Source organism: Macrotis lagotis, chromosome 4 (genome assembly GCF_037893015.1).
Source record: "Macrotis lagotis isolate mMagLag1 chromosome 4, bilby.v1.9.chrom.fasta, whole genome shotgun sequence".
NCBI lineage: Eukaryota > Metazoa > Chordata > Mammalia > Peramelemorphia > Peramelidae > Macrotis > Macrotis lagotis.
Genome location: NC_133661.1, coordinates 46,066,768 through 46,081,895, shown reverse-complemented (window position 1 = coordinate 46,081,895; position 15,128 = coordinate 46,066,768).

Genomic DNA, 15,128 nt, shown 5'->3' with positions numbered 1-15,128 from the left:
AGCCCATTAACTTAGGTAGGAAAAAAAATCTTCCTTTAAATTTACAAAAAATGAAATTTAACATTTCCCTTAATTCATTTTAAAAACATTACTCTCCGAGCAGAAGACTTTACCAGATTTCTGAAGAAGACCACAAAACAGAAAAGGAGAAGAACTCCTGATCTGTCTATAGATAGCATCCAGTTCAGAAAATTTCGCAACTTACTGTTGAAATAGCCCATTGTGTGGTTGGTCAGCTCTAGTTAGGAAGTCTGTCCAGGTCACAGTGACTCAGGGAGAGATTTCCCATGGACCTCTAACTAAACCTTGCTCCTGTCTCTTCTCTAAAAGGTGAGGGCGTGGAAAGCAGTCAGTGCCTAGATACTCTGGCATGGTCTATCTCCTCAAGGGTCAAGGCTGACTTAGAATCTTAGCTATGGGGAGCTGTCCCCACTGCAACGAGAAGATGGTTAGCCTTAAGAATAAGTACAACATTCAGCTCACTCCGCAAGGCTTGAAGAAAAGAAAATATCCTTGATTTTCAAGAAAGGACATGGGTTTTTTTGTTGGGACTAATATATGTCATTTTTAGTGGTTAGAACCCTGGTTCTATTTATATTCTACCTGTGTTCCTATCTGTTTAGACTTGGCAGTTCACTCCACTTGCCTGGAACTCAGTTTCATTATTAGTAAAATGGAACCTTTGAGGTTTCTTCCAGATTTAGAGCTATGATACTTAATGCTAAGTTAATTATTATAATCCTGCTCCCCATTCAAACTTCATTCTACTAATCAGTGGTATCACTGTTCCCTCCCCTCCCCCCAGGCACCAGATTTTAGTGTTTTCTCGAATGCTTCTCTCATCCTCACCTCCCACATCCAAGCAGTTTTCTGTCAATTCAAAACTACATAATATCACATTGCTCCCATCTGTCCCTTCATCTCTAGTCCCTCTGACAACGTTTAAGCATGGGTTTTCATTACTACTTGCTGGACTGTTGCAACAACTTCCTAACCAGCCTGGTCACCTATACTCTCACCTAACTTTGATCCATCCTTCACTCTTTCACAAGACTTATTTTCACCATCCATTGATCTGGGAAGGTCTCACCTCTAATCAAAAGCCTCCAATGGCTCCCTATTAGTTCTAGGACAGTGCTTCTCAAAGGACATGCACTGTACATATGACTTTCTTCTAGCTGGGTGAATGGGATTTACACTTAAAATTACATGTGACTGTGAGAGTCAGAGGATCATAAAAATAAAATATAAACGACTTCAAAGTCAATTCATCCAACCCCTTCTTTTACAGATGAAGATCCTAAAGCCTGAGAGACTCTTGATTTTCCCACTGTGTGTCCTGAATCATCACAGCAAAGATTAAAACTGTGCTGTGAGCAAAACCAAGTTTGAGAGACATTATTCTAGGCTATGATGCTCATTCCGCATCCTGGAAAATTAAGCACCTCCATAATCTGACTTTAACTGGCCTTTCTAGTTTTTTTAATAATGTTCTTCAACAATTCAATTCAATAATCATTTATTAAATTACTACAGTGTTCAATGCAGTGCTAGGCTCTACAGATCAAGCAAAACAATCCCTGTCCTCAAGGAGTTTACATTCTCTCAGGGGAATACAACATTTATACAAATAAGTATAGTCTAAAGAAAAAAATGAGGAGGAAGAGAACGAAAGCAACTGGAGAAGATCAGGGAGGACTTCTTGGAGGTTACAGGCATAGCCTGGAAGAAAGACAAGAATTCCAGAAGATGAATGAGGAAAGAGGGCATTCAAGGTAGGTAGGAGTTAGTATTTCACAAGTTTTAAGTGGCAGGCTAGGGACTTTGGATGTTATTTCCCTGAAGCATTGGAAAGTTAAAAGGAGGTTTTTCAAGCCATTCTCCAAATGACAAATGGTCAAAGGATATGCAAAGGCAATTAACAGATGAGGAAATCAAAGCATTCCATAGTCATATGAAAAATTGCTCTAAATCACTACTTATTAGAGAAATGCAAATTAAAGCATCTCTGAGGTACCACCTCACACCTCTCACACTGGCCAATATGAACAGAAAGGACAATGATCAATGTTGGAAGGGATTTGGGAATCTGGGATATTAATACATGGTGGGTGGAGCTGTGAATTCACCCAATCTTTCTGGAGAGCAATTTGGAATTATGCCCAAAGGGTAACAAAAATCTGCATACCCTTTAATACAGCAATACCACTACTGGGTCTATACCCTGAAGAGATTATGAAAAGGGGTAAAAACATCACTTGTACAAAAATATTCATAGCAGCCCTGTTTGTGGTGGCAAAGAATTGGAAATTGAGTGAATGTCCATCAATTGGGAAATGGATGGATGAGCAGACTGTGGTATATGTATGTCATGGAACATTATTGTTCCAGGAGGGATGGGAATTCAGGGAAGCCTGGAAGGATTTGCATGAACTGATGCTGAATGAGATGAGCAGAACCAGAAGAACATTGTACCCCCATCAACCTTAATGGGCTTGCTCATTCCATCAGCAACATTCAGGCACAATTTTGGGGTATCTGTGATGGAGAACCATCTGTATCCAGAGAAAGAATTGTGGAGTTTGAACAAAATCAAAGACTATTACCTTTAATTTAAAAAATATCCATTATCTTATTATGTAATTTTGCTATCTCTTATACTTTACTTTTCTTCCTTAAGGATATGATTTCTCTCTCATCACATTTAACTTAGATCAATGTATATACCATGGAAACAATGTAAAGGCTAACAGAATGCCTTCTGTGGGGGGTGGGGGGAGGGAAGCAAGATTAGGGGAAAAGTTGTAAAATTCAAAATAAATAAATAAATAAATTTAAAAGTTAAAAAAAAGAAAGGGAGGTTTTTGAGAAGAGGAGTGATACAATCAAGTTTATTCCTCTGGAAGATGGTTTTGGCAACTGTGTGATGGATGGATTTTTAAAAAGGAGAGACATGAGGCAGGGAGATCACATAGGAAGTTATTCCAGGTCAGGCATGATGATGACCTGAATCAAGGTGTAGGAAGGGGATATATTTGAAAGAAGATTTGGAGATAAATCTCAGCAAACCTTGGCCACTGATTAGATTTGGAGCCCAGTCCTATGGCCCTCTGGCAAAACCCAGCAACCTCTAATAAGAACATTTTACATGTAACATAAGAAACAAGGGAGATGCTAATTGAAGGACCCAGGAAATTTCCCCTAAAGGATAGGTTCCAAAAGGAATTTAGGGTGCCTGGGAACAAGTCCCTGCTTCTCTCTCACTTCATCTTAAGCTTTGGTTTATTAACAATATTAATTTGGTAGATACGTTTTTGATTCATAAATTCTATATGACTTCTTGCTTTTTATTTGTCTTGCTTATCACCTGAGGCTGACTAAGGAATTCTAACATAGGCAGCACCACCAGGTTTCTAACACCCCAGAGTAAAACTCATTTCTTGGCACCTCATTACCATCCTGATAATGGATGCATCTACCACTTAACTCCAGATCCACTTTCCCTAACCACTATCATCAGAGATAACATCAAACACAAACCAAGCATTAGTGGCCACTAATCTTTATTTTTTTTTAAATTAAGGAAGGGTAATAAATGGAAGTAAGAAGTAAAACAAGGGGAGGAAACTGATCTATGGATTTAAAACAGCCAGCATAGTTTTTCCATTTTAAACACTGGAGAAAGGGCAGTGACCTCAGCTGATTCCTTCTTCATCTCAAGTCCTGGGAAAAGGAGAATCTCTCCAAGGGACAGTCCGATCATACCTGGTCTGTTCAGAGGATGTATCTCACCACCCTCTGCAAAAATAGCCTTAAGGACCCTCAGAAATCTTCACTGAGAGGGGTGGCTAGGTGGCGCAGTGGATAGAGCACTGACCCTGGAGTCAGGAATACTGGAGTTCAAATCTGACCTCAGACACTTAAAAATTACCTAGCTGTGTGACCTTGGGCAAGCCATTTAACCCCATTGCCTTGCAAAAAAAAACCTTAAACAAAAAAGAAATCTCCACTAAGGCGATTGACTTGAAGGAAAAGTCTAGAATTAGAATGTGGAAGGGGAGAGGAACAAGATTGGACACTAATTAGCCCTCATGCATCCAAGATGGAGGATATGCTCCCAAACTGCTATTTCCTTACTCCTTTGCCAGTGTTTTTCTCCCTAATATTTTCACAATGGTCCTTTCTAGATGTCTCCAGTTACAAGAGATCCATCGCTGATGAGTTCTGGGATGGTTTGTACAGCAAATGAAAGGCAACATTTGTGTGAACACATATATAATATATGCATTTGTATAGGCATATATGATTCCATAAATACATACATATATTGTATATTGCATTGCATATTTTAAATATTAAACACATGGATATGCATATATATATTATCCTGGATCTCTGGTTTCATTGATAGAGCAAAGTTCCAGGTTGCTCTTCAACTTGATATAAAGTAGAAATATCAAAGGCACAGCCAGGGCTACAAACAGCCCACAAAACTCCCAATTGCAGCCTGTAACTGGGAAATATTTAAGTAAAATAAATTAAATGATAATAAAATATAAGTAGTGTTAATATGTGATTTTCCAGGTCATTGTGTACCCACAGGGATCCTTATATGTAGTTTTAATGGCCACTCTTTCTATCTGAATTTGTCACTATTATCTTAGACCATTGTCTAGGGACACTACATGACTAAGTGATTCGTTCACGGTGGCAACACAGCCTATACGTGTCCAAAGAGAGATCTTCCTGACTTTGCAGCCAGTTTTTGATTAAATGCATCAACTGCCACCCTCAATTGAATAGGCATAAAAATAAAGTCTTTTACCTAAGTTGAACATGTATAGGTTGCGGGAATTAAGGCTTCATAAGAGTTTGTGTGGTCAGATTTTAATGGATTGAAAACTCAGGATGAATCAACTGTTTGAGATGATAGCCCCAAAGCTGATGGGATCTCAGGCTCCATCAGGTGATAACCCTCTGCACTCTGCCTTGGCCAGACCCATCTGGAATAAGGTGTTTAGCTTGAGATGCCTTATTTTAGTCAGGACATTGATAAAGAAGAGACCACCCAAAAAGTGAGAAGACACAAATCCATGTGATATGAGGATCAATTAAATAAACCAAGGAGGCTTAGCATGGAGTAAAGAAAATTTAGAGCGGATGTAATTTAAAATATTGTCATTTAGAGGAGAAATTAGATTGGACCTGCTTTGTCTCATTGGCTGAACTAGGAGTATAGGATCCAAGATGCAGGAGCAGATTGTTGTTTCCATGTAAGAAAAACCTTCTAGAATTCTCCAAAAGTGGGATAGGTAGCTTTAGGAAGCACTTTGGGATGGTTATAAAAAGGACTAACTTTGGAATCAGAGAACCTGGTTTCAAATCCCCCCTCCGAAACTCTGAATATGGGACTCTAGACAGGTCATTCAGTCTCACCAACCTTCATGACAAGTTGGCATGGGATAGTCATTGAATTTCCTTCCAGCTCCAGATCTGTGATTCCATAGTCCATCTCCAAAGGTCTTGAAGTGGAGGTTGCATGCCCTACTTGCCAAGGATTCAGGAGAACACATTTCTAGGACTGTCCTCCCCAAGTCTTTCTTAATGTTGGGAATCCTTTAGTCTGGCTCAAATACTACTTCCTCCTCGGAGATATATGTGATCTCTGCTGTCATAATGCCCTTTCCCTGCCTCATGTATCATATAACATTTGTGGACCCCTACGGTAGGCACTAATGCTTTAATACTGCAAGGGATCTGTGATTTTATCCAGGGGAATATCCCTTCTGTTAAGTACAGACCACAACCTAGACACATTTCATCCTCAAAAATCTTTCTTCACGCCATTGTTTAAATCCAAGAGACAGACAGACAGACAGAAATAGGCACAAAAAGAGAGACAGACAGATAGAAAGAAACAGGCACAGAGAGAGAGAGAGAGAGAGAGAGAGAGAGAGAGAGAGAGAGATTGAGAGTTCACCCAATATATGACAACTCTAAGAATATTAATTTTAACAACAATAAAATAGCATTTTACTTAGTGCTTTACAATTTATGAACTATTTTACAAATATTATCTCATTTTATCCTCATAACAGCCCTGGGAAACATATTTTCCTCATTTACAATTGAGGAATTCAAAGCAGATAAAGATTTGACTGACAAATACGTATCTGAGACCAGATTTGACCTCAAATCACTCTGACTCCAAGTCCAGTCCTCTGTCCACTATACCACCAGGCAGCCTATATTATATTACATCACATAAAATTATGTGGATACCAAAGCTACCTGGGAACCATTTCTTCTATTACCCTCCTCCAACATAGGATCATAGATTTAGAAATGGAAGGGACTTCAGAGGAATTTGAATTCATCTCCATTTTACAGATGAGGAGACTAAGGCACAGAAGGTGCCTGTCTTGGCTCACATAGCTGCTAAGTTTGGGAGGAGGGATATAAACTCAAAACCCCTAACCTCCCTGCCATGTCACACCATCTCTCTAATGCTAACCCCCCCTTTTCCCATCATACATCTCTTTGATAAAATCTTCCATGCTATTTTCCCCTAAAAAAAAAAAAAATTCACCTTTGGTAATCACAGCTGCCTTTTTACCCCCTCCCAGTGTCTTTCTAGTGCCCTTTATGTGACCTGCTATTCTGACTATAGTAAGCCGTGGTTCCCAGGCAGATAACATCCCCAGAATATTAACACTGAAAAGGCAGATTTAGATTTGGGGGGGGGGGAGGCTTGGTGTGGAGGGAAAGCAGACTCCTTTTTCTGACTGCAATCCATCCCATCTGAGCCATCATCCCTTTCACCTGTCCATCACCATCTCCACAACAGGAATTCTTTCTCCACTTGTTTTGCCCTGTGTGGACTGTCAGCCCCAAAGTTGAGTGAGTGATTAGGGATCTCATTGAAGAGGTTCTGAAATATTCCAGGGCTTAAAGCAGTCAGCACAATGTCATTCACAGATAGGAGCATCTGGAAGACTCCTTCACCTAGAGAGAATCCTCCTCTCATCTGAACTCCGAGCTGGATGTCCTCTCTGAACCAGCAAACCCCCTTGACTAGCATGTGCCTCTCTGGCTTATGCCTGCTTTATATACTTGGCGTTAATAATCAGAGGATCAAAGAACCAAGTTTGTTCTACTATCGAGTTTCTCATGAAATATTTTATGGTATTTAACTTATGCATGAGATGTCTTGTCAGCAGAGAACCTTTACAGCTGGATTCTGCTCTGCCAAATCAAGGGCTTTTAAATATATATATATAGATAGTTGGCAAACAATAGATGCAGTGGGACCTGCTATTCTCTGTGCCTTTTAGTCAATTTTATGACTATACAGATGTGGTCTGCTACAGACTACCATTTGCCAAAGTCTGTCTGCTTCCTGTTCATTTTTAAATAGCCCCTTGATACACATAGACATTCCTCTCAGAAAAATTTTGTAGAGAAGAAAAAGTAGGCATGTGGATTGATAGTTATTGACATCTTCTTAATTATCTTTTTTTAGTAGTAATAATGTCCATTATATATTTTTTCATATGATAGATTTATTGATGTGATCCAGTCAGACTTGGAGCCTTTTCTCATAGCATATACACACCGCTCCCCCAGGATACTACAGAAACTCTTATCAATTCCTGTGTATAACCTTATCTAGTCTGCTCATGATCAATGTACTCTTAAAAGTAGCTAGCATAGGTTGGGCATATTGGAAGAATTCTTCAGCTCTCTCTCCTCTGGAGTATAAGACAGGATTATTCCCAACCATTGCTATCCCTCAGGCATGACCTGTAATTTGGACAGAGCTAGAATTGTCTCATAATACCATGGGGGTTGTCCTGCCTTTGAAGCAGGATACACAGTCGAGAATTGGCTGGCCAGGTACTTTTTTGAGTGTATCATTAGTAGGATTTTTGTCAATAAATCCTGTAGCTAGTCATTTAAACAGAATTTATTAAGTGCCTGTCATGGATCGAGTCCGATGCTAAGTGCTAGGGATACAAAGAAAGGTTAAAAAAATACAGTCTCAATTCTCAAGGACTCATAGTCTAATGGAGATTACATGTAAACATTCATGTACAAGAAGATAAACTGGAGACCATTTCAGAGGAAAGGCAAGAAAATTAAAAACTGGGAAAAGCCTCTTAAGGTGGAATTTTAGTTGAGACTTGAGGGAAACCAGGAGGCTCATAAAGGTAAGGAGAAAGTTCTAGTCCAGTCCTAATGCTGGGAATTGGGAGATAGAAAGTCTTATATGAAGAAGAGTAAAGAGGCCGTGTAGCTGGATTCCAAAGTAGTGAGGAAGGAGAAAGGTACAAGAAGACTAGAAAGGTAGAAGGGGTCAGGTTATAAAAGATTTTATAAGCCAAAAATGAGGATTTTATATTTGAACCTGGAGGCAATAGGGAATCACTGGAGTTATATGTTCATTATATGGTCAGACCAGCACTTTAGAGGGATCAATTTTAATTAGAGAGATAAGAAGTTCAACTTTCCAGGGCAGCTAGGTGGAGCAGTGGATAGTGTCATCCTTAGACATTTACTAGCTGAGCAAGTCATTTAACCTCTGTCTGGTAGTTTCTTCAACTGTAAAATGGGACTGATTACAGCACCTACCTCCCAGGGATACTGTGAGAATAAAATGAGATAATATTTATTTGGGGCTTAGCATAGTGACTGGCATCTAGTAAACACAATAAATGTTGACTCTTTTCCCCTTTCAGTTTTGGACACGCTATATTTAAGAGGTCTGTTGCCCAGTCATTTCGAGAAGTCTGATGGGGAATTGGAAGATATGAAATTGGAAGTCAGGAAAGAGGTTGGGGCTGGACAAATGGACATGCAAATTATCTGCATGGGAGATGAAATTGAATTGATGGAAGCTGATGAGGTCACCAAGGAAAATGTTGTTGTTTGCCCTTCATTTTCAAAGAGGACCATGACATCAGGGAAATGATGCCATGACAAGCATGCAAATGAATTGGATTTAAATGAGGGAGGGCTGTGCAAAGTCCCCAATTTCACTTTTCTCTCTGGAACCATCTGGGTCCAGTGGCAAGATATAAATCAGGACAACTGGAGATAGCCCCAGATGCAGGAAAAAAACTGAGAAAGAGAAGAGGACTGAGGATGGAACCTGAATGAACACTAGGTTCCTATGTGACCAAATTTCTATTCCTTTCCAGTTAAAACTGGACTGATTTTTATTTCTTCCCTCTTTCAGATTTGAGAAAGTTCTTCATTCCAGCATTGCTCTCTGGTGAATGTGGTTGATCTGTCTTTGTTTCTCTCCTGCCATTTCCATTTCCTTGTCAACACCAGGGTTTGTGAAGGAAGAGTCCAAATGTGATGGCATCATGATCACTGATGGAGAAAATAATCTGTGGTAAAATCTTGATAGATTCTGTGTTTATGGGGTTTTTTCCACCTATTTGTTGCCCTCCTTCTGGTTTTATCCTCAAATGCTTTGGGATGATCTGGTTTAATTGGTTTTCATTGGGAAGCTTTGTATACATCCATTTTACCCTTCTCTACTCATCATTTTATGGGGTCATATTACTTATAAGCTTCCACCATCCTCCCACATAAGATCTTGCAAGGGAATTTATATTCTAAACTGTTCTTGCCCTTAGCTGCCACATCCCTCTGCTTGTCAAGGTGAACAGGGTATTCTGGTTAAGTTTCTTGACATTTCTCATATCCTTGTTCAAGTGATTGACTTACTAAGTTAAATTTTCATAGGAAATAACAACAATGTCCATCAACGGTGTTAAATTCAAATAGAAATGGAGACTACTAATCCATAAATAAGGATCCCTACATATTGCATATTGACTTAGTTTTATAATTTAATATTATCTATGTTTGATTGTATTATTTATCTTGTTAAATATTTTCCAATTCCATTTTAATCTGGTTTGGGTCACACTTGAGAATGCTGCAAGCTGCATGTAGTCCAAGTGCTGTGTGTTTGACATCTCCAACCTACATTGCTATCTGTCCCGTTATCTGGTTCTCATTTTTTAGTGCCAATGACTTGTGTCAAATTAGAACTACTTTACATTCCATATCTTTCCTTTATAGTCATCGTTGTCATTTGGTATTGATCTTAGTCTTTGCTTTAATAATCCAATAGTCTATGAAGATAGAGTGAATTCATACATGAGACCTATTTCCAGCATGGGAGAACCTCATGGAGCTTGTGTTCTGATGATATAGAGTGGTATTTAGACCTCTTCATTCACTCACCTTGGACTGGTTTGCAGTGTTGGGGATCCTGTCTCCTCGCCTGACTCCAAGTTTCATAAAATCTTTCTCTCCAAATTTGGAATGCCTTAGGCACTGATCTCTACTCAGTAACTACTTGGCGAAAAAATGCTTCTTCAATTTAATTGAACTGGTAGGACCTTGTTGCTGAGGTCAGCAGAAAGCCCTGTAGATGCATTGACCACTCCCAAGAACACCATGAGGAATCAGAAACTCATTCCTCATGATCAGAACAGCTGGATTATACATATAGTGGAGGTATGAAAGAATCATCAAGTTTGTCCTTGCCTGCTCTATCAGGCTTCTTTCCATCTGTAGCATCTCTTCCTTCTTATCCAGGCATCAACCCATGTCCCATTCCTACAAAACTTCATCTTCAGGCGTCAGCCATCTCATCCCCAGTTTGTTTATGTGAACTGGCAATGATACAAGATAGGAATCAATCTATAAGCATTATTAATATTAGGATGTAGCATAGTGCCTGCTATGCATCAGGTATTATTCTAAATATTGGGGAAACAAAAGGCAATCTTTGTCTTCAAGGAGTTTACAAACTAAAGGATTTAGAAGAATTTATCAGTATCTTAAGGCTAACTAGAATGGGAACTGTTGGAAGGATCTTGGGCTCAGCCAGGAGATAGAAGCCATGTGAGGGCAGATTGGGACCCTGGTTCCAGTTTTCTGGCATTTCAAGGAAGTCTTAATGTGAATTGTTTTTACCACTGCCATCATCCGGGAGCATATCTGTTTTACTAGGAGATGTCTAGATACTAATAAAGTCTTAAATAGCAAAAGAAATAAAATTCTAATGAAGTTGTGAGTGATTAGTGAAATTGGCCTTCTTTACACTATTCTATTTCTATGTAGGGCTAATGCAATAACATCATTTTTCTATGGCTCCAGAAGGGTCTTGAATGTCAGACAGAAGTCTTTCTTTCTAACTGATCCTGGCAGTAACAGGCAGCCACCTCAGTCTATTAAGAAGAGAGATAACATGGTCAAGACAAATACTTTAGGAAAATCTCTGGCATCTGAGTGGAAGATGACTTAGAGTGGAGAGGGACTTAGAGCAGGGAATGGAAGTTCATTGGGCCTTGCAGAAATATAAACCATGGTCATGGGCTCATGATTACTGTGCTGTAACCACCAAATTGACTAGACATGGTACATTTTTAGTACAGAGGGACAGTGCAGGGCAAAGATCACTAGACTTGCGAGAGATCTGGCTTTGAGTCCTTGCTCTTAGCTCTTACATTTACTAGATAAGTGAGTAACTTTGGCCAAGTCATTTAACCCCAGTAAGTCTCAGTTTCCTCATCTACAAAATGGAGATCATAATACCTTAAATATCTATTATGTCTAAATAATACCTTAAGTGTCCATAGCAAATAGAATCATGGCTTTATTAGAAAGGATCATGTTGTAAGATTCAAATAAAGTATTTTTAAAGTACTCATCATACTTCAAAATTAGAGAGAGACAGAGAAAGGAGACAGAGACAAAGAGAGAGAGAGAGAGACAGAAAGAGGCAGAGAGAGGAGGGAAAGTTTAGATAGGAGAGGAGAGAAAGACTATATAGGAAATAGATAATGAATTTATTAATCACTTGTCACAATAAAACAAAGGCATATCATGTAGCAGTTGCCTGATCCTCCCTTGGCCTTGATCTGGGCTGCCTCAAGTCATCACCATTTTCTAATTGGCTTTGATAGAGCAAAGCATCTGCAGGTACTTGATAGCATCAGATGCCTGCCCTTTCTGTTTGCTCTGCTCTCACTAAGAAGACAAAGCCTGAATGTCCTCCAAGGGGCATTGGAGGTAGAGGTCTTCCTTGTCTCTCTGGCGGCTAGTTTGGCAGAGGCTCAGCACTTGGCGATACATCTTCAGGTCTAAAGGTTCTCCATGAAGCAGAGGACACCAGTCACATAACCTGTCTAGAGATAACCTGCTCATGACTATTGATGCAAAGAATTTATGAAAGACAAAGGAAAACATTAGGCTCTGTGCCTAATTAGGCTGCAGACCAGTAATAAAGAAAAAACATAAACTCTAATTATTAATAACGGCTGGCATTTATATAGTGCGTATAAGGCACTTTATATACTCTGTCTCATTTAATCTTCACAAAGTGGTGAGTTAGGGGTTACAGGTATTCAGAGGATCAGATTCAAAGCTGGAAGACTCATTCAACAAGTATTTATGAGGTGTCAGGTGTTAGGGAATCCAAGAAAAGGCAAAAACACCATCCAAGGCCTCAAGGAGTTTGATATCTAATGGAGGAGACATGTCAATGATTATGTTCGTACAAGATATATGCAGAATGCATTGGATATGATCTCAGGAGAAGACACCTAGCAGCTGGAGAGATTAGCAAAGTGGATTCAAACTGAGTCTTGAAGGAATTCAGGGAAGCTGAAGTCAAAAGAGAGGGGCAGAACATGCCAAATATGGCAAAAACACAGAGGGAGAAAGGGAAGACAAGGGACATTGAGCAGGAATGTACAGTTAGATCATAATGTGAAAAAGAGTGAAGTTTGAAAAGACAGGAAAGGTAAGAAGGGGTAAAGTTCTAAGGGCCTTGAATGCCAGACAGAAGACTTTCTTTCTACCTGATCCTGGTGGTAACAGGCAGCCACCTCAATCTATTAAGAAGAGAGGTAACATGGTCAAGATAAATACTTTAGGAAAATTTCTTTGACATCTGAGTGGAGGATAATTTAGAGTGGGGAGGGACTTAGAGCAGGAAAACCAATTAGAAGTCTGTGGCAATAGACCAGGTGTAAGGTGAGGAGGGCCTGTACTTGAATCTTGGCTATAGGGGTAGTGACATATTTAAGAGATGTGGTTAAAGAGAAACTACAAGACTTGGCAGCAGGTTGAATATGTGGTATTGGTACAAGAGAATAGTCGAGGATGGCACCAAAGTTGCCAGCCCAGGTGATCAGGAGTATGGTGGTGCACTCAATAGTAATGGGAGAAGCAGAATGCGGGAAAGATTTTGAGGGAAAGATCAAAGGTTCTTTAGGGGACATGCTATACTAGAGATGTCTAAAAAGCAGGTGATGATTCAAGATGAAGAAGGAAGAAATTAGAATTGAATCACTTTCATAGAGATGATCAGCAAACCCACGGGAACTGATGAGATCACCAAGCAAGAAAATAAAACAGGACCAGTACAGACACTTATGGAACACCCATGGCTAGTGAACATAACTCCAAAGAAGATCTAACAAAAGGATAGTGAAAAAGAGCAGTCACATAGATAAGAAAAGAACCAGGAAAGAAAGGTGTCACAAAAGCCTGGAGTGAATAATATTCAGAAGATAATGATCTGTGCATCAAAGACTGTAGAGAAGTTAAGAAGGATGAGGCCTGAGGAGATTTGTCCATTAAGAGATCTTTGTTAACTTTGGAGAGAGCAGTTTCAAGTTGAATGATGAAGCCAGATTTCAAATGATTTAGAAACAAGTGAGAGGAGAGGAAGTAGAGACACCTAATATAGATGGATTTCCCAAGGAATTGACCTGAGAAAGGAGGAGAGATGCAGGGATGTAGCTAACAGGGGTGACAGGATCAAGTGAAGGGTTTTTAAGCATGAATGTGAGAGGGAGGGTGGTTATATGTGTAAGTAGCAGGTGAGCAGCAAATGTGAGGGAGACTGAAGATGAGAGAGTAGGGTTGATGGGGGGATAATCTGCTAGGGATTAGCCTTGCCAAGAAGAGCCACCTTTTCATCAAAGATGTGATTCAAGGAGGAGCCACTTAGGGGAAGCTTCAGAGTGATGTGAGATGAGGAAGGGAGGATAGAGAGCTCTCAATGAATGGCCTTTTCACTGAAGTATGAGGCAAGATCTCCAGCTAAAAGGGTAGGAAGATCACATTATCATAAGATCATAAATGGAGACCCTAGAGGGATTTTATTTTTCAATTTCATAAAAATCCAATTCTCTCTCTTCCCACCCCACATTGAAAAGAAAGAAAAACCAAAACCCTTGTAGCAAATATGTATAGACAAATTAACATTCCCTCACTGATCATGTCTAAAACATATATAACACACAAGTATACAGATGTATGTGTGTTTATATTCATGCATATAGATACATTTTATATAAAGACATACACACATACACACACAAATACACTGAGTCTACTGTCAGAAGGTAGACATATGGCATATTTCCTTACGAGTCCTCAGGAATCAGGGTCTAGATTTAAATCTGAAATGGATCATAAAAGTCACTGAGTTACCTTTTAATTTTATTGATGAGGTTTCTAAGACTTATAAAAGTTGTGACTTTTCAGGGAAGGGCACACAGCTAGTACATGTCTGAGGCAGGATTTAAACCCAGGTCTTCCTGATTTCAATTGCTACACTTTAATATACTTTAACTAGTCTGATTCCTCATCTGACAGCTAAAGAAACTGAGGCCCAGAGAAGTTACCCTCCCCCATCCCATTTACCTCCTCATACAAAGTTTGAATTTGAATACAGATCCTCTAACCCAAATCCACTCCTCCTCCAATTTCATCACTCTGTTTTTCTCTGTGCCTATATTATTTGGACACATAAGGATCCTTCACCTTTCCCCTTCCCTTTTTGATAGGACTAATATATACCAGCATGCCCCCATAATATGGGATAGGCTCATGTCTTCTCCTCCCTCCTGGGATAAGGATTCATTTTCCCTAAAGGAGAAAGTGGTTTCTAGTATCAAATTGATCCCCGCTTCCCTGAAGCATCTTCTTGGTCACCTGAGGTCTTGGAGCCTGAGCCTCTGGTTAGGAGACAAGGGAAGCCACATCAACCAAAGTGAAAGAGAAATGGTCCTGTATCCCTATGGCAC